This window comes from Panthera uncia, chromosome D1, assembly GCF_023721935.1.
Source record: "Panthera uncia isolate 11264 chromosome D1, Puncia_PCG_1.0, whole genome shotgun sequence".
Taxonomy (NCBI): Eukaryota; Metazoa; Chordata; class Mammalia; order Carnivora; family Felidae; genus Panthera; species Panthera uncia.
This window is the reverse complement of record NC_064808.1, coordinates 101,802,870-101,821,862: the sequence shown is the minus strand read 5'-3', so window position 1 is coordinate 101,821,862 and position 18,993 is coordinate 101,802,870. Positions and strand designations below refer to the sequence as shown.

The 18,993-nt window shown below is 39.6% G+C and overlaps 1 protein-coding gene across 1 annotated transcript in view; it reads left to right on the top strand.

Moving 5' to 3' along the window:
• The window catches only part of SIK2 (salt inducible kinase 2), a 105,317-nt gene that overhangs the window by 3,750 nt on the left and 82,574 nt on the right, over window positions 1-18,993 (top strand). The window lies entirely within an intron of this gene.

The following is an 18,993-nucleotide window of genomic DNA, read 5'->3' as shown; positions in this document are numbered from 1 at the left end:
CTAAATAACATGGTTCCTGCTGTTGTGGATCATACGGTTTAGAAAGCTCCCAACTGTAGCTCTAAGACCCTGGGCCAGTCACTACACCTCTCTGGGACTTGGTTGCTTTATCTCTGTTAAGAGAGTATTTGATTAATTGTGTTTTATGATCCATTCTAACCCTTGAAAAATTACAAATATTTTTTTTAGTGTTTATTTAGTTTTGAGAGACTGAGTGCAAGCGGGGGAGGAACAGAGATAGAAGGAGGCACAGAATCCGAAGCAGACTCCAGGCTCTGAGCTGTCAGCACAGAGCCCTATGTGGGACTTGAACCCACAAACCATGAGATCATGACCTGAGCCTAAGTCAGATGCTTAACTGACCGAGCCACCCAGGCGCCCCTGACCTGCCCATTTAAATCCAAAATGGTTTTTAAACAGCCTTTGTGAGGAATTATTTACCTACAATAAATTGCATATATTTAACATGTACAATTTAATAAGTTTTCACGCACATAACATACACACACACACACACACACACACACACACACACACACACACACATCACCACAGCCAAGATACCCGTAATTCCCAAAGTTCCTTTGTGCCCCTCTATAATTTCTCTTGGCCCACCTCACCACCAAGCAACTGCTGATCTGTTTTGTGTCACTGTATGTTAGTTTCTGTCTTCCTTGAGTTTTATATAAATGTGGCCAATCAGTATACGCTTTTTTGTCTGGCATCTTTCGCTCAGTGTAATTATTTTAAGATTCATCCACTTTGTTGTGTATATCAACATATCATTTCTTTTTATTGCTAAGTAGTTTAGAAATAGCTTTCTATTGTATAAATATATCCCAGTGTATCCATTCATGAGTTAATAGACACGTGGGTTGGTTTCTGGTTTTGGCTGTTAAACATGAATTGCTCTGAACATTTACGTACAAGTCTTTAACTTACAGTCTACCTTCAAGTAATGACTTGCCACCTCACATATGGTATGAGCCTTAATGTACTGTACTTTTATTTTCTATCTCCTGGCCTTATGTTCTTCTCAGACATTTTATTTATCCCTTATTTTATAAAACACAAAATACAGTGTTGTTACTTTTGTTTAAAAAGTCAGTTATGTTTTAAAGAGATTTCGGTATTGTCTTTTAAAATCTTACATATTTCCGGGGCGCCTGGGTGGCTCAGTCGGTTTAGCGTCCAGCTTTGGCTCAGGTCATGATCTTGCAGTTTGTGGGTTCGAGCCCCGTGTCAGGCTCTGTGCTGACAGCTCAGAGCCTGGAGCCTGCTTCGAATTCTGTGTCTCCTTCTCTCTCTGTTCCTCCCCTGCTCACGCTCTGTCTGTCTCTCTCAAAAATGAATAAAGATTTAAAAAAATTTTTTTTGAATCTCACATATTTCCTAGTGGACTCATCATTGCTACATCCCTCTATAGAGATGCACATTTTCATTTTCAATTCTTTGTGTAGATACATACCTTGATCTGGTGTCATTTGTCTTCTGTTGGAAGGATTTTCTTTGGCATTTCTTGTAATGCAGGTCTGTTGCTGATGAAATCTTTGTTTTTGTATGTCTAAAGTCTTTGTCTGTTTTTGCAAGATATTTGTATTGGGTATATATTTCTAGCTTGGGTTTTTCTCTTTCAGTACTTGAAAGATGTTGCTCCACTGTGTTCTCATGTGCATCATTTCTGACAAGAAACCTGCTGTGTCTTTTTCTTTATTCCTCTGTGTGTGATGTGCCTCTGTTCTCTGGCTGCTTTTCCAGTTTTTTCTGTTCATTACAGGTTTCAACAATTTGGTTGTGATATGCCTTTGTGTGGTTTTCTTCATGCTTCTGTTCATTGAACTTCCTGGATCTGTGAATGTACAGCTTTCACCAAATTCAGAAAAGTTTCAGTCATTACATTCTTGACCAGTTTTTCTGAGCCACCTCTGTTTCCTTCTCTTTAGAGACTCCAATTATACATCTGTTAGGCTGTATACAGCCTACAGCTGTAGGCTACAGCTCACTGATGATGTTTTTTCTGTTTTTAAAAAAATTCCTTTGTTTGCCTTTGTTTTGTAAATTCCTTTGTAAAGGCTTTGTAAAAAAAATTTCTTTGTTTCATTTTGGATAGTTGCTCTTTCCGGGTCTTGAAGTCATCGAATCTTCCACGATGTCTAATTTGCCGTCACTCTCATCCAGTGTATTTTTCATCTCACACGTGGCAGTTTCCTGCTCTGTAAGCTTGACTAAGGCCTTGTGTTTTTTTTCTTTTTTAGATCTACCATGTCTTTAGTTGTCTTTTTTTAACATCTGGAGTATAGTTTTAGTAACTTGTAATGTCCATGTCTTCTAATTCTCCTGTCTCTGTCAGTGCTGAATCTGTTGTGAATGGTTAATGTTTCTTCCCAGTTTTGATCAGATTTTCCCAGTTCTTTACCTGCCTGGTAGTCTTTGATTATGTCAGACATTGTCACTTTTACCTTACTGGTTGCCATATGTCTTTGTATTCCTATCCCTTTTCTTTAGCTTTGATCTGGGACACAGTTAAGTTACTAGGAAATAATTTATGTCATCTGAATCTTCCTTTTATGATTGGAGCAGTGCTCACTCTAGGTATCGTTATTTCCCACTTTGGAGTCCTCTATCCGATGCCCCATGGACTTGGGGTGTTTTTTTTAGCCTGGTCAGTAGGAATAGGCAGCATTCCTGGTACCAGACACTGTTCTCTCTAATCCTCACAGATGGTTCTTTTTCTGGGTTTTGGTAGTTTTCTCACATGCATGTGCCATGTCTTCTCTCCAGGATGCTCACAGATCAAAGCTGTGGGCTCCTCAGTGTGTGTACTCTCTTCTTTGGTACTCTGTGTTTGGTTACCTCCATTCACCTCGTTCTCCTGAGACTCTCAGGTCTGTCTCCTTGCTCAGGGACTCTGCTGGGTGCTGCCTCAGGTTCTCCTCCCTACCCTGTGGCCTAGACCCTCTTTTAAGCCATAGTTGAGGGTATTCGTAGGTCTCACCTCACTTATTTTCTGCCCCTCAGGGATCACTTTTCTTTGCCTGATGTTTAGTGTGCTATAAACCAGTGTCTCATATATCTTTGTCTTTTATTTGTTGTGGGGATTGTCTCGGTACATCCAGTCCTTGTTCCTCCATCTTGAATGAAAGCAGAAATCTCCAATCCTGTCAAAATTATCTTTAAGTTTAGCTATTTTAAAAGGAAGACAAGTTTCTTCCATTCCTTCTCTTCTTGTTCTTTTCCTTTTTTCTGTCTTCTGTTCTTTTCCTTTTTATTTCTGTCTTACTCTGTCTTATATTGGCTCATCTATTCAGTTTAGTCAGTCTTTCAAGAAATCTTTACCAAAAACCAACCGTGTGTTACATACTGTTCTACCTGGTAGGAATACCACAATGAAGAAAACAGACAAAAATCCCTCTTATGAACTTTACATTCTAGTGTGGGGAGAGATAAATTAAGTAGAATGTATAGCATATTAGATGGTGGTAAGTGTTATGGAAATAGTAAAACAAGGAAAACAAGGAAGGGGCATTGGGGAGTAGGGAAGTTGATTGCAGTGTTAAATAGAGTGATCAGGGAAGGCCACACTGACATTTGAGCAGAGACCAGAAACTACAGTCAGGTAGATATGGGGAAAGAGTGTGTTCCAGGGAGAGCAGAGACCAAATGCAAGGGTCCTGAGGCAGCAGTGTGCTTGGTATATTCAAGGAATAGTGGGGAGGCCTGTCTGGCTAGAGATAGGCAAGCAAGAGAGAAGAGTAAGAGTGAGCAGGGAGGAAGAATAGTAGTAGGAGATGAGATCAGAAGGGCAAATGGGAAGCAGGAGTGGTGCACTATAGGGGCTTTGTAGGCCATTATAAGGACTTTGGCTCTTAACCTTGAAAGAATTAGGGAACCATTAGAGGGGATTGAGCAAAGAAGTGATTGCATCTAATTTTACTTTTTTTTTTTCAAGTTTATTTATCTTGAGAGAAAAAAATGTGAGAGGGGGAGGTGCAGAGAGAAAGGAGAGAGCCAGAATCCCACACAGGCTCTGCACTGCCAGTGCAGAGCCCATTGTGGGGCTTGAAGTGACAAATCGCAAGATCATGACCTGAGCTGAAGTTGGACACTTAACCAACTGAGCCATCCAGGCGCTCCTAATTTGACATTTTAAAAGCACCACTCTGGCTGTTGTGCTCGGAATGGATTGTAGTGAGCGAGAGTAGAAACAGACCAGGCTGTTCCAGTAGTCCAAGCGAGAGATGACGATGGCTCAGCAGGGTAGTGGCAATACACGTAGTGCTATGGATCAGATCCACGGTATGTTTTGCAAGAAGAATCAGTAGGATTTCTTGCTAGGTAGAGACCACCTAAATAGTGACTATGATTGGAGAAACGACCCATGTCATATTCCTAAGGCCCTCAAACATTTAAAGACTGGGAAGATAGGAGGAGCCAGCAAAAGAGACAAGAGAATGCAGTGTCCTGGTTACCAAGGAACCAGGAAGTGAAGGAAGTGTTCTCAGGAGGGTGGTGTGAATGACTGTCTATGTCAGATCAAGAAAGGTGAAGAATGATAGTTGACCATTGTATCTGGCAGTTGGTAAGAGCAGTTTTGGTGGAGTGGGTGGGTCAAAAGCTACATTGCAGGGCTTTAACAGCAAATAGAAGAAAAATGGAGAAACCAGAAGAGATGGCTGTTAGAAAGATTTCTCCTTCAAAAAGGGAGACTAGAAATGAGGAAGTAGTTGAGAAGAGCAGTGGGGTCAAGAGGTTAAGTCTTTACCCAATGGAATAGTTTTAAAGCTTGAAGGTGTAGTTTTATGAGTCAACTAGAAATGGCTATTACACGTCAGATGTCATTTCTGTGAAAAGGGAATATTCTGAATTGTTCTTTCTTGCCAAGACTTTTGATGGTAAAGGTTTGGATCACATTCTTTTTATAGAAATTGAAATGTAATTTTGGGATTGTTCAATGTGTATAGTTTATTTTTAATATAAAATATCTAGGGTAAATGGGGACAAAAAGACAGAGTAAACTGTAGCTTCAGGTAGGTGCAAGCAAAGAAGAGACTGACAGCCAGTTTCGGACATGAAGCCCGTGAGGAAGGAAAACACAAGGTGAAAAATGCAGTTCATGGAACGTTAATCAAGTAGTGAAAAATAGGTATAAGATTGTTTTTAATGTTTACTTATTTTGAAAGAGAGAGAGAGCATGCACATGCGAGCAGGGGGAGAGGCAGAGAAAGAGGGAGAGAGAGAATCCCATGCAGGCTCCACCCTGTCAGTGCAGAGCCCGACATGGGCTCAATCTCATGAAACTTTAGTAAGACCATGACCTGAACCGAAATCAAGAGTCAGATGCTTAACCGACTTGCCACTCAGGCTCCCCAAATATGTATAAGATTTTAAGTGAATTCTGAGCCAGAAATGTCTTAAATCAATTGGAGGCTTAGATGAAAAAAAACCACATAAGTAGTATTAAACTATATATTAAGAACTATACATGAAAGTTTATCTTTAATGTTTACAACCTTGGACATACTCTTTACACTTTATAAGTATTCCTTTAGTGCATACTTTATGTTAGAGGGTGTTGTGTTCCTTTTTTTTTTTTTTTTTTAATTACCTTAGTTTCGTATTTAGTTGGCCAGCAAATCATACCCTGTGTTCTTGAAAAAGTGACTTGAAATTAAATCCTTCTGTTTCCACAGTCATCACCCTAATCTGGGCTTTCATCACCTCGTGTCTCAGTTATGAAGACCTCATGTTTTACCGCTCCCTATTTCTTTTCCAGTCAAGTGCATTTCTGATATAATTCCTGTTTAATCTTCCCTAGATACTGTTCTTATTATATTACCTCTGTGTTCAGTTACCTTCACTTCCCATTGCTTTTTGGATAAAATCCATACTCTTCCATCTACAAATAGGGTATCTGCACTAGGTAAATGGATGTGCCCAACTATTCCTTTCGTAAGTCTATGGATTACCCTTAGTAACCGACACATTATGCTGTCCACTTCAGTTGATAAACAAGTCTTCCTTTGTTTTTGTTTTTGTTTTTGTTTTTGTTTTTCATCTCTCTTGGTCTGTATTTTTCTCTTCCAAATTTTATTTTTTAAAAAGTTAAAAATGTACCCTGTAAGAAGTCAAATAATTCTGCAGCATTTGTTAGAAACAAGATAAGTTCCCCATCCTCCACCCCACCCCCATTTCCCTTCATCAGAGGCAACCACTTTCACTTCTCTTAGCTGATTAGACTTACCTCCTTTTTCCTAAGTAAAATATGTTTATTGCTGCTGCTGACTTTTTCTATTGTAGGCATAATCTTTTGAATACTTTTTGAATTCTTTCCATAGTCCTATATGTAGGAGGTATATCTTTGAGAGGTGTATGTAAAGACCAGTTGTGAGAGACCTTGAGTGTTCGGATAAAGGGTTCAGATTATTTCTTGGAGTGGGCGTCTGAGAACCAAAAGGTGGTGATGTGTGTAAGGACTTTTTTAAGGAAGATAAATCCAGCAAGGATGCATGGTCTGAATTAGAGGAGAAGGAAAGAGACCATTTAATAGACTGTTTTAATTGTCTAGAGGTCAGAGGCTAAATGCTTAGATTAAAATGTTATTTGTTGGGGGGCACCTGGTTGCTCATTCGGTTAAGCATCTCACTCTTGGTTTTGGCTCAGGTCATGATCTCACGGTTTTGTGGGTTTGAGCCCTATGTTGGGCCCTGTGCTAGCAGCATGGAGCCTGTTTGGGATTCTCTCTCTGCCCCTCCCCACTTGCACTGTCTATATCTCTCTCTAAATAAATAAACTTTAATAAATAAAACAAATAAATAAACTTTAAAAAATAAAAGAAAATAAAATGTTATTTGTTGGAATCATGAGATAAGATTTTAAGTAAAAGGCGTTTCTGATTCTGAAAATAACAAGTAGTATTTATTGAGTACTCCCTTTTTGTTGGGTACTATTTAAAGTACTTTATATGACTTATGTATTTAAATATCACAAAAACCTTGGAAGTTAGGCACTGAAAGACTCACAGTCCAAAGTCACACAGCCAGTAAGTGGTGGGGTCTGGATTTGACCCTTGCAATCCCAGAGCCTATATGTTAATAATTTACCACTTCTCGAGAGTTCTTATTGACTGGCTGTCAAGAGGAGAACCTCAAGAGTTAGGATTTAAAGCAAACACAATTGAAGAATATCTGTGATGTGGTTGACAGCAATAGAGAGGTCTGGTTCCCAACTAAAAAATTACAAATTAGACTTTAAAGGTGCTGTTGGAGATAACACCAGGACATTTAGTTTGATGTGACCTTTTGGCCATTGAAGATATGAAAGCAAACCCCATTCAAAAGAGAAGTTAAATTCAACAGTAAAAAAAAAAAAAAAAAAAACAACCACCCAGTTTAACAATTGGCAAAAGACCGGAACCAGACACTTTACAAAAGAAGATATATGAATGGTCAAATAATAAGCACATGAAAAATCATTCAACCTTATTAGTCACCAGAGAAATTAAAGACTATAATGAGATAACATTACATGTCAACTAGAACGGTTAAAATTTAAAAGGCTGATAATACTACTAAATGCCAATAAGGATTTGAAGCAACGAGTATTCGCATATACTGCTGGTGGGAGTGTAACATGGTACAACCATGTTCTTGAGAGAACCGTTTTTCAGTTTCTTATCGAGTTAAATGTACGTCTACCTCTTACCCAGCAATTCCATTCCTAAGTATTTGCCCAAGGAAAATGAAAACAAATGTCTGTAAAATAACTTGTACAAGAATTATCATAGCTACTTTTTCTCAAGTGGGAACAACCCAAATGTCCAGCAGCAGGAGAATGTATCCCAAACAAATTGTGGTAAAGCAATAGAAAGGAAGACAGACAGCGCAGCAGTAGAAAGGAATGAACTACTTTCCACATGCACCAGTGTGAATAAAGTTTACACACATGGTGCTGAGTGGAAGAAGCTAGATGCAAAAGAGCATATCCGTACAGTTGGTTACCTTTACATGAAGCTCTAGAAGAGGCAACACAAATACATAGTAATAGAAATTGGAAGGTGGTGGTCTCTTTACTGTTTATGGGGAGGGGGGAGAATTGACCAGTGGCAAGAGGGAACTGTCTTGGGTGATGGTAAATTATTGATTTGAGTGGTGGTTATACAGCTTTACTCATCACATTTATGCACATAAATCTCCACCCTATACTCTTACTACTTCTGGGTTTGAGAATTATCTGCATAGACATGATTGAGTGAAGCTGTAATTAATAATGAGATCTTAGAAGAAGGCTAAGAATAAGATGTGAGTTTTGATGACTTCTTTATTTTTTTTTTTATTTTTTTAAAAAAATTTTTTTTTTTTCAACGTTTTTTATTTTTATTTTTGGGACAGAGAGAGACAGAGCATGAACGGGGGAGGGGCAGAGAGAGAGGGAGACACAGAATCGGAAACAGGCTCCAGGCTCCGAGCCATCAGCCCAGAGCCTGACGCGGGGCTCGAACTCACGGACCGCGAGATCGTGACCTGGCTGAAGTCGGACGCTTAACCGACTGCGCCACCCAGGCGCCCCGATGACGACTTCTTTAAAAGGCAGTTGGGAGAAGTGGGATTGGTGAAGCAGAGGAGCGTCTTGGGAAGTAAGGACAGTTTCTGTCCTGATTAGACAAAGGGGAGAGAGCCTAGAGTGAAGGGGGTGTGTATTTGGTCGTCGTCAGATCACCAGTGACTTGGAAGAGAGTGATTTTCAATAAATGGGGAAATAAAGCCAGATTTCAAGAATTTATAGATGCCTGGATAGTGAGGAGAGGAAGAAAGGTCTAAAAATTTATTTTTGAGGTCTTGAAGGTAGAAGGGAGGAGAGAAGGACAGATTTGAGGGATAATTAGAGTCTATAGAATTCAGTACCATGTCATGGTTTTGTTTGTGGTAGTGGTCTTGGTGTGAAGAAGCTAGAAAAGAATATAGGCAGGAAAGAAGGAATGGTTGGTGGAACAAGACCCCAGGGTAGACAGGAGGTAATGGGATCAGAAGCACAGAGGGAAGGTTAGCTTAGACGAGAGGAATTCCTCCTTCTCTGAGAAAGTAGTGCATAGGTGCAGTCCCAGTGAGAATTAGAGTTTGTGCTGAGGACATGACTGAGGATGTAGCTTTGGGATGAAATAGAAGCAAGAGGAGTTGGTTAATATAGATTGAATTCATTATGTAATGTAGCAGATGAAAAGTCAGGGAAAGAGCAATATGTCAGACACTGCAGCGTGGGGAAAGGTTTAGAGCAGCTGGTGGTGCTCATATGATATTCAAGGGATGAATAAAAGCATCAGTAATCAGCAGTGAGGGAGTTCACGGTAGACTCACAGTCATCAGTGCTTTCCAACCCAGCAGGAGAAAAAGTAGACAATAAGAAGGAGCCAGGTTAGGGACTGCAATGACAGAAGGTCAAATCCATGTAGGCATTGCTGTGGCCAGAGAGGTCACAGTTGAAATGGCTGACTAGGAGGTCCAAGTTCAGGAGGGAGATAAGTGAAGCAACCAAGGGGTCTCATGAGCTAAGAGAATAGGACAGTGGAACCACCAAAATGAAGAGGGTGAAGTTCTTTTGGGAAAAAACATTCATATGCAAAAACAAAACCTCTAACCTTGAACCAGTACTTAACTTCTCAGCAGCCTGCCACTTTCCAGTTCTCTTCTGCTCTTGGCACTGGTTGCCCCAACTGTGTCCTGCTAATTCCGGAAAGGCCTTAGGTCTTTGCACGCTCCTCATCTGCTCTTTCTTTGCATAGAGAGAGGTTTCCTGTGCCATCTGGTTTTCTTGCTCCATCTGACTAGGTTTACACCAAAAGAGTGATTTAGGTAGCATGCTGGGAATGCCTCATGATTCATGCATCATGAGGTTATGCTGTTTATGCCCTTTGTTTTTGGTTTAATTAATTAGATTGCACCTCATGCTGTAAACAGTTGAAATAGCTTTAAAGGAAAATAATACAAAAACAATCATTCTAAAATATAAACAAGGATAAAGAACTGAAGGGCCCCTGAGTGGCTCAGTTGGTTAAGCGTCCACCTCTTGATTTTGGCTCGGGTCGTGACCTCACAGTCGTGAGATCAAGTCCTCCTTTGGGCTCCGTGCTGAGTGTGGAGCCTGCTTCACATTCTCTCTCTCTCCCTCTGCCCCTCTCCCCCGCTCATGTCCATGCTCTCTGTCTCTAAATACTAATACTACTACTAATAACGAATCAGAAAATGTTATGTAAGAGTAGAAAGCACTCGTGGGAGGTAGGAGGAGGAAACACAAATATGCAGGCAGTAGGGCCCAAGAACTTCACATTTGGCCCTAAGCTTTCTGGCTCTCAAAGTGAAAGAGAGATACAGTCATTTACAGAAGTTTATCTAAGAGAAAGAAAGATACCTATTCCTCAAAGAAGAACTTTTCTTGGTAGTAAATTCTACAGTACATTTTTCCTTTGGGGTTTCTTATTAGAGATACAAAGTAAGGCATCTTTTTAAAACAAAAATTCAATTAAAACTGTTAAAACTTTGCAGGACTTCCATTGTTTTTGGAATAAAGCCCAGGATTCTTATCAAGGCCAGCAAGCGTGATTACACTCCACACACCCTGGCTTTAAAAATCATAAGGATTATCATTTCTTGAACACTTACATGTGCTAGACCTTGTGCTAAGTCCCATACACATTCTGTCGTCATTTCGTCCTCTGAAAACCTTATAAGATAGGGACTGTTGATATCTCTGTTTTACAGTACAGGAGACAGTTGAGCAGTTTGCCTACCTCACAGAGCAAGCAAGAAAAGTGGCATAACCAGAGCTCGAAGCCGAAATCTGAGTTCAGAGCTAGAGCTTTTATCAACTCCTCTGCACTAACTGGTTGTGTGTCCTCTTCAAGTTCTTTGAACTTAAGCTTCTTCTGTCCTAGTGACTTTGCATGTTACTGTTCCTTCTGCCTTAAGGATTCTCTGCCCTCCCTTTATCCCCTTAAGCGTGTCAGTTGATTGAATTGAATTATGATAGATACCATTAAATGTAATGTCATTAAAACTCAAAAACCAGGCAAAGTATGTAATGGTTTTGTCCGCTTTAGCGGATATAACTGTTCTTTTTTATCTTTCATGAAAATTGGAAGCCTTTGAGCCCCCATCTCCAGTACTTTGGAAACCATCCAGTGGCCTTCTTACCCAATCTAACCTATTGACCAAAAAATCTATATGGCTGATTTCCATAGTGGTTCTCCAAATAGAAATGTGTAAATTTCCAAATCTACGTTCATGTGGATCTGGAGCCTTAGAAAGCCCTTTGTTCTTTACATATTCAGATTTTGCCTTTTATAAAGGCCTAGCTAAAGTTCCACATCTTCAATAAAGTCTTTCTCAGTTAATTTTGTCTACATTGATTTTCTCTTATGAGACCATTATAGTTCTTTCTCCTGTATAACTCATTTTAGAATTTATATATTACCTTTCATTATTATTTAAAGTGTGTGTATCTTTTTATCTCTACTAGTTTCAGAGCTGAGGGTTCGACACCACATCAACTTAAATACCTGTTGAATGAATGTTGAATGTAACAGTCTACTTTGGCCTTATACACCTTATTTATTCGGTGAAGGCAGGAGAAGCACACTGCCAGGTTAGGCGGTCAGAGGTGCTTCTTTGTTCAGTTTCTGAAAGGAGTTTTCTGTTGGTTTACTCTTCAGGAGATAAACATGAATGAGGAAATACTAACTGAATCAAGGGAGAAAATTGGCTTCCTCTAGTTACCACCCTGCAGTTAACATTCTCTCTTCCAACTCCCACACCTCCCTAAAATAACATTTTCAGAGTTATTTATAATGGTAAATAAGAGCATATAAATTTGTTCTGAGTAATTTTTGTTACCCAGTTCTTCTATAGCAGTTGTGCTCATCTCTGAAGGATACGATTTTCTTGACCTGACAGCATGGAGGATGTAGTGGTAATTGAATTTGCTAAAAAGAGCCTTGAGTTATTTATAAAAAGATTTGACTCTTTAAAAATTTTTCCTTCGGAATCATAGGTGTGATTAATGAAAGTTATTCAAGATTCCTGCGTTCTTTAGAACTATTTCTCATATTTGTCTGGGTGGTCACATGCAGTAAACGGTGCAAAAATCATAGGGTGGTCACCTTGTCAGACAGTTTGGGCACTGTTCAAACAATTAAACCGGTAGTCAGCAGATTCCGGCCTGGTAATTAAATTACCCAGGGCCTTTGTTTTCAGATTTCTGCTCCTTGATACGCTTGCTGTGTCTTTCCAGGCCAAGCATGTGCCTGAGGTTTATTGATTCATTTCCTGTCTTGCCCTTTCAATGGTAACATACTAGGATGCTGGCTGTGGTGACTGAATAGGAGCTTTGTTTTAGGCATAATACCTTTAGACACTTGGTTACTCAGAGAACCTAAGGGACAATTTTTGTGGCTTTCTGTCACTATCTTAACAGCATGAAGGCAATTTTAGAGAAGTTGTTCATTTGCCTTTCTTTATGAGTTTAAATAAGCTTTGAAGGTTTTACCCACTTGATAACGCTAGTATGACTCTAAGTTTTAAAATTATTAGCCTGGGTCCCGGTTGCAGAACTGCCTAAATCTGTCACCACTTCTCCAGTGTCTTCTATTATTGCTTAAGTTTGGATAACTTCTCATAATTTCTCGCTTGAGAAATTGAATTACTTGAATTCACTTGAATTACTTGAGCAGCCTCAGTTCTCTTTGCCTCAAGATTTGTCTTTCTTTTCATCCAGGTCTCTTTGCCTCAAGATTTGTCTTTCTTTTCATCCATCTTGCGTGTTGCTGTCAGAATGGTCTTTTTAAAATGCAGATTTGATCCTTGTAGTTTTCTGCTTAAAATATTCCTGTGGTTCCCCATTGCCTTCAGTATAAAATCAAAAGTTAGCATAGAATGGATGTGGTGATGCAGCCCCTGTCTACCTTTCCAGTCCCATCCTGTGACCTGCTTTATGAGCTCCACTAGGTGAACATAATCTGTGTAGATGTACAGGTGACTGTTGCTTTCACATGTGTGGGGATGGGAGATGTCAATGTAGAAAGAGGTAAATCGGTGTATACTTCAGAAGGGGTATAGAAACATTGAATCATGCCGGTAAAATTAAGCTGTCCTTGGGTATAAAATTTAGGATCTTTCTTTTTGAATTTTTTGTTAGACACATATAGCATAGATACCTTTAAAGAGGTCAGGTGTAAGTGATTATTTGTAAACCTTTCTAGCTCACTTCTAAGGGAGACTAGTAACTGCATGAAAGAGCCAGCATGATTCATGATTCAACAAGTTGTCATTGCTCTCCCCCTCAACCTCTGTTTAAATTGGTTCAGACGTTAAAAGAAAAGTCCAGAGTGAGGTCTGTTTGCTAGTCCTTGATCTAACTTTTAGTGTAAACATCCTGGAGCAAACCATATAGCATTTCTAAACCTCGATGTTTTCTGAAAATGAGGGGACTGTTCAAGTTTATTAAGTACTGTGTGCTTGATACTGTGAATAGTGCCGGGGATTTAAAAGAAAGAAAGAAGTGACTTGGCCGCTGCACAACAAGAGTTCACAGTCGATTTTCCAGGTCTGAGAAACTGCTGTCTGTAAATCTCAGGAAACAAAGTTTAGTTTCTGGACATGTGATGAATGAAATGGATTTGTCAGAGATGATTAAATAAATTGTTTTTAGGCTTCGTATGTTTGGAAATATAAGCATAACAGGCCTTAATTGAATAGACAAGTTTCTGAAAAGCAGTCCAGTTTTCCTCTTAACTTCTATTTTAATTTCAGCTATCTCCTGCTGATTATTGGCAGCCTGCCTTTAGTTATGGTTCAAAGCTGACATTCTGTGCTGCGAGCAGCGAGCTTCTCCCATGTCTGGCAGCTGCAGCTAGGCTACAGTGATGGGAGAGAGAGAAGCATCAGCTATTCTGATCTTGGCCATAACCATACCCAGCTGAATTCTATTAATGTGAGGCTTTTGGCAGTCTGTGTTTTCTGTTTCTTTTAGGATGAATTTCTATTAAGAGAATCATTCTATTAAGGAATTTCAATAAGATCGAATTAATTCAGAGAAAGCTATTTCTTTGTTTGTGAAAGGGGAGAACCAGAGGTAGATTTTATCTGCTAATTAAAGTGGTAAGAAAGATTTCCTACTTAGAATAAAATGGGAAAATTATAGTCCACATAGGGAATGGCTTTTTTTTTCCCATTTTGGACAATATTCTTTTCTGCTTGCAGTAAGAGGTCTCTGAGTGAGACCTCTGAGACCTTGTATTTCTGAAAATGCTTGCATTTTATCTTCATACATGAATAGATAGTCTTTGCTATTACTCCATTGTCTACTTTTGTAAAAAAAAAAAAAAAGTTTATTTTTATCGAAGCAATACATTTTTTATTGAGAGTCATTTGTATATGAGACACAGTTCTTGGTGCTCAACACATCAGTAAACGTGTAGTCCTTGCCTTCTTGGAGTTGATACTTAGTAAAAGTGTTTCAGGTTGGGGAGATTAAAACAAAATGTACTACGTCAGTGTTTTAGAGAAGGTGAGGAAGATAGGGAAGCCAGGATGGGGGTGAAGATGAGTTCTTTTTTGAAAAGGTGGCCAGAGAAAGCCTCTGTGATACATGTGTGAGCAGAAACCTGCAAAAAAAGGATGTATTAGAGTAAATTTCTTGAGGCCTGTATGTCTTGAGATCTAGCATGTCTCCAAAATACTTACTAGTTTATCTTGGAATAGGATTTTAAGTTGGAAATAATTTCCCTTCAGAATAACGAAGACATTATGCCATTGTCTTGTAGTTTCCAGGATTGCTTTTGAAAAGCTTCAAGTGATCTGAATCCTGATCCTTTGTTGTAAATTATTGTTTTCTGTCTCCGAGCTTGTACGATCTTCTCTTTGTCCCCAGGGTTCTGAAATTTCACAGTGAAATTTCACACAGAGCCTTGGTGTGGGTCTGCTTTGCTGCATGCTGCTGGGCTATTATTGGTGGGCCCTTTTAATCTGGAAACTCATACCCTTGGGTTCCAGGAAATTGCCTTGAATTACTTAGCTGATGTTCCCCTCTCTAATTTTGTCTTCTTTGTCATGAATGCCTGTTATTCAGATATTGCCTCTCCTGGCCTGGCCCTGTAATTTTTTTTTTCCTCCTCTTCTTTTCCATGTCTTTATATTTTTGCTCTGCTTTCTGGGAGATTTCATAAACTTTTTATTCCAGCTTTTCTTTTGCTATCATATTTTTAATATCTGGGAGTTTATTTTGTTCTCTGCTTGTTCCTTTTAACATAACACCTATTTCGGGATGCCTGGGTGGCTCATTTGGTTAAGGATCCGACTTCAGCTCAGGTCACGATGTGGTTCATGAGTTCGAGCCCTGCTTTGGGCTCTGTGCTGACAACTCAGAGCCTGGAGCCTGCTTTGGATTGTATGTCTCCCTTTCTGTCTGCCCCTCCCCTGCTGGCACTCTGTCTGTCTGTCTCTCTCTCGCTCTCAAAAATAAATAAACATTTAAAAAACTTTTACTAACACCTATTTCTTGATGTTTCTACAGTGTCTTAGCTGAGAACAATAACTTCATTATATTTTCTTTATATAGTCTCCTTTTTCTTCCAAGTTGATTTTTTTTTTTTTTTTCTGTTATGGATGTTTTGAGCTATATGTTTTATGTTAGGAGGTTTTTGTAGATGGCTTCCAGACATAATTTGGTTGTGAATTTGTAGTTGAGTGAGGAGCTAAGAAGATGACTGGAAACTAAGCCAGTGGGTAGAATGTCAGCTGCGAGTGTTACTATAGGAGTGACCTGACTGTGTTTTTTTACTAGAGATTGTCAATTTTTGTACCTTTATTCTTGACTAGATAGAGTTTTGAGAGAGTATTCTTCCAGTTTTCTACCCAGAAATTAAAGGGGCCAGAGTGCCATATTTTTGGCTTCAGAGGTAAGGAAGGCTGAGGCATGTCGGTATCTAGTACGCATATGTTGACTCAGTCCCCCGGTTTTCAGCGTGGTATCCCTGTCCTCAACAGTGCCTGGTCCTTAAGTTAAGAAACCCTGTATTTCTAGAGAGAAACGGAAATCAAGCCTCGTCAAGAGACTAAGCCTCTAGGTTTCTATTGGAGTAGAAGTCAGGGCCCTCCTCCAGTTACATACAATGAGAGGTGAGATCTGAGGATTGAATTGCTTCTTAAAACACCTTCACCTGATCACCCTTATTTTAGCTTCACGAAATGCCAACTTTCAGAGTTCCTTGTACCATCGGGTCCGAAATTCTTGGTGGATTCTGCTGGGTGAATCATGTTGATTTAAAGTGTTTTCCATTGCCGAGGCTTCAGGCTTCTCAAGTCAAATGAGGTTTGTATTTCAACAGATTTTTGGTTTTTATGTTCTCTAATCGGTTCTTTCTCCCATTTCCTATTTTTCTTAAATGTGATGTATTCCCTTATTTCTGGGAAGATATTGAACATACACATTTATCTTGATACTTTCTTCTCATCACCATGTTCTTTTTTAAATACTTGAACATAAGCATAATAACTTTTATGTTATTCTCTGCTAATTCCGTCGCTTCTCAATCTGTTTCTATTGTCTGTTTCTCTCCTGTTTAATAGGTTACATTTTCCTGCTTCTTGGTATGCCTAATACTTTTTTTTTGATTGGATGCTGGACACTGTGAACTTTACCTCGTCAAGTCTGGATTTTGTTTTCCTTTCAAGAGTGTTGAGCTTTAGTAGACTGTTAAGTTACTTACAGTTAGGTATTTGATCCTTTCAAGTGTTGTTAGGGTTGGTGTGAGAATATAACCTTTAACACTAGGGATAGGTTAGCCTCACTGCTGAGGTGTGATCCTTCTAAGATCTCTACTGAATGCCTTGAATGATCAGTGAGAACTTTCCACTTTGGCTAGTGGAGATTTGAGTAATTATCAGCCTGTTCTGAGCTCTGGAACCCCTTCAGCTCACAGCACTCCACGCATTCTTTGCCCAACGGTATAGGATTTCATCCTGTGTACATGTCTTAGTATTTACAAAAGATTCAATGGCACGCAGATCTGTAAACTTTTCTTCCTGCATAGCTCCCTCTCTCCAGAACTTTGCCCCACATCTCAGAAATCTCAGTCTTCCAGTACCTTCTCCTCTACTCAAGATAGCCATACTCTGCATGGTCTCTCTCTGTCCCTGCTGTGAAGTCCAAAATGTGTCTCCAGACAGAACGCCAGGAGATTGTAGGCCTCACCTCGTTAGTTTCCCCTCACTCAGGGATCACAGTCCTATGTTGCCTGTTGTCCAGTGTCTGAACTATTTTGACCAGTTTTTTGGTTGTTTTAAATGAAGGGCAGGGGCACCTGGGTGGCTCAGTCAGTTGACTGTCCAACTTCAGCTCAGGTCATGATCTCACAGTTCGTGAGTTCGGGCCCTGCGTCGGGCTCTGTGCTGACAGCTCAGAGCCTGGAGCCTGCTTCAGATTCTGTGTCTCCCTCTCTCTCTGCCCCTCCCCCCACACGCGCTCTGTCTCTGCCTCTCAAAAATAAAGAAAAACTAATAAAAAAAATTTAAGTGAAGGGTACATCGCATTCTTGTTAACTACACTATGGATAGAAGTGGGAGTCAACATACTTATTTTAAAATCCTATTATGATTGTATTTTAACTCTTTTCTTTGGGTGTGTTCTTCATTTGTTGAGCCTGTATTCTGTCTTAAATGAGATTTACATTCCTCAGGAGTTTGCTCATTCTGTGATTGGATATGTATCTTTATGAACGAAATTCCTTGTTAGACTTTCTCCTGACCCTACCTGGGAAGAGGACTAAGAGCCACCTGCCATTGGAGTTTTCCTTGACCTTCAGTGAAAATAAAGGAGCATGTAGAAAATATTTCTGAGCTAGATATCCTGCTGGCTGATCTGGGAATGGATGCTTCCCTTCTTTCTAGGTGTCACCAGCCACCCAGGACACTACCCTGTCTCTTTAAGATCTTGTACACATTTCTCCCTCCTGGGATCATACTGCCTGTTTCACTGCCAGGGGTGTTGTGCAGGGGGTGAATCCGGGCTGATTTAACTTGGCTGTCCCCGCTGTGGTAGTCCACCTAGTAACACTGTTGATTTTCTCTCGGTCCTTTTCTTTTTCTCTATTCCACCTTGGAGCATGAAACACTGGTAGCTCTGTTGCCCTTTTTTGTGTTTCGGTTCTTCCTTAAGATCCATGTTGATTGTCTCTGACTGTCCTCTTTAATTTGATTTAGTCTGTTGTACATCACAGAATTATTCCGAGGTTCTAGCTCTTCAATTCCTTTTGTCTTGTGTGACCACTAATTAACTTTCTGTCTTTTCCAGGATTAATGTAGGAAGGGAAAACTAGCCAGTTCTCAGTCTACCATCTTGAAATAGGCAAAATGATCTCTTTTGACCCTATGTGCAACCATTTTGTAGGAGGCTTGCTTTTCATTAAATATCAGGGTGGTTTGTTTGTTTTTTTTAATTAAGTCTAGCTTTACTGTTGGTAAACATGAAGTAGTATAACATTTTCTCTTTGCTTTATCTCCTTGTAGGCCATTTGTTTGGCTCTTAATTCAAGAGATAATTATTGGGTTTCTCTCTAGGTATTTAAGCGGGAGGGTACTCCCTAAAGGGAGAATTAAAGATACAACTATGGTTTAATATGGTGTGTGGTAAGTGCTATTAGAAAGTACAAGAAAAATTCTGTAGAAGGTCAGAAAAAAATAAGCAATCGTTAACAAGCAGAGATAATATTTGCAAAATGTAAAGTTACAAACTCACAGGCAATATAGCATCTGGTAAAGGTCACCAGTGATCTAGTGGCCAGATCTTCTATTTCTTAGCCCTCATTCTTTATCTTCCCTGCAGGAACTTGGCACTTAGCAAGCACTCTCTTTTTCTTAGAAGTTCTATTCTGTGACAGGTATCTGTTCCTGCTTTTAAGACTTCTCTCTCTCTCTCTCTCTCTCTCTCTCTCTCTCTCTCTCTCTCTCT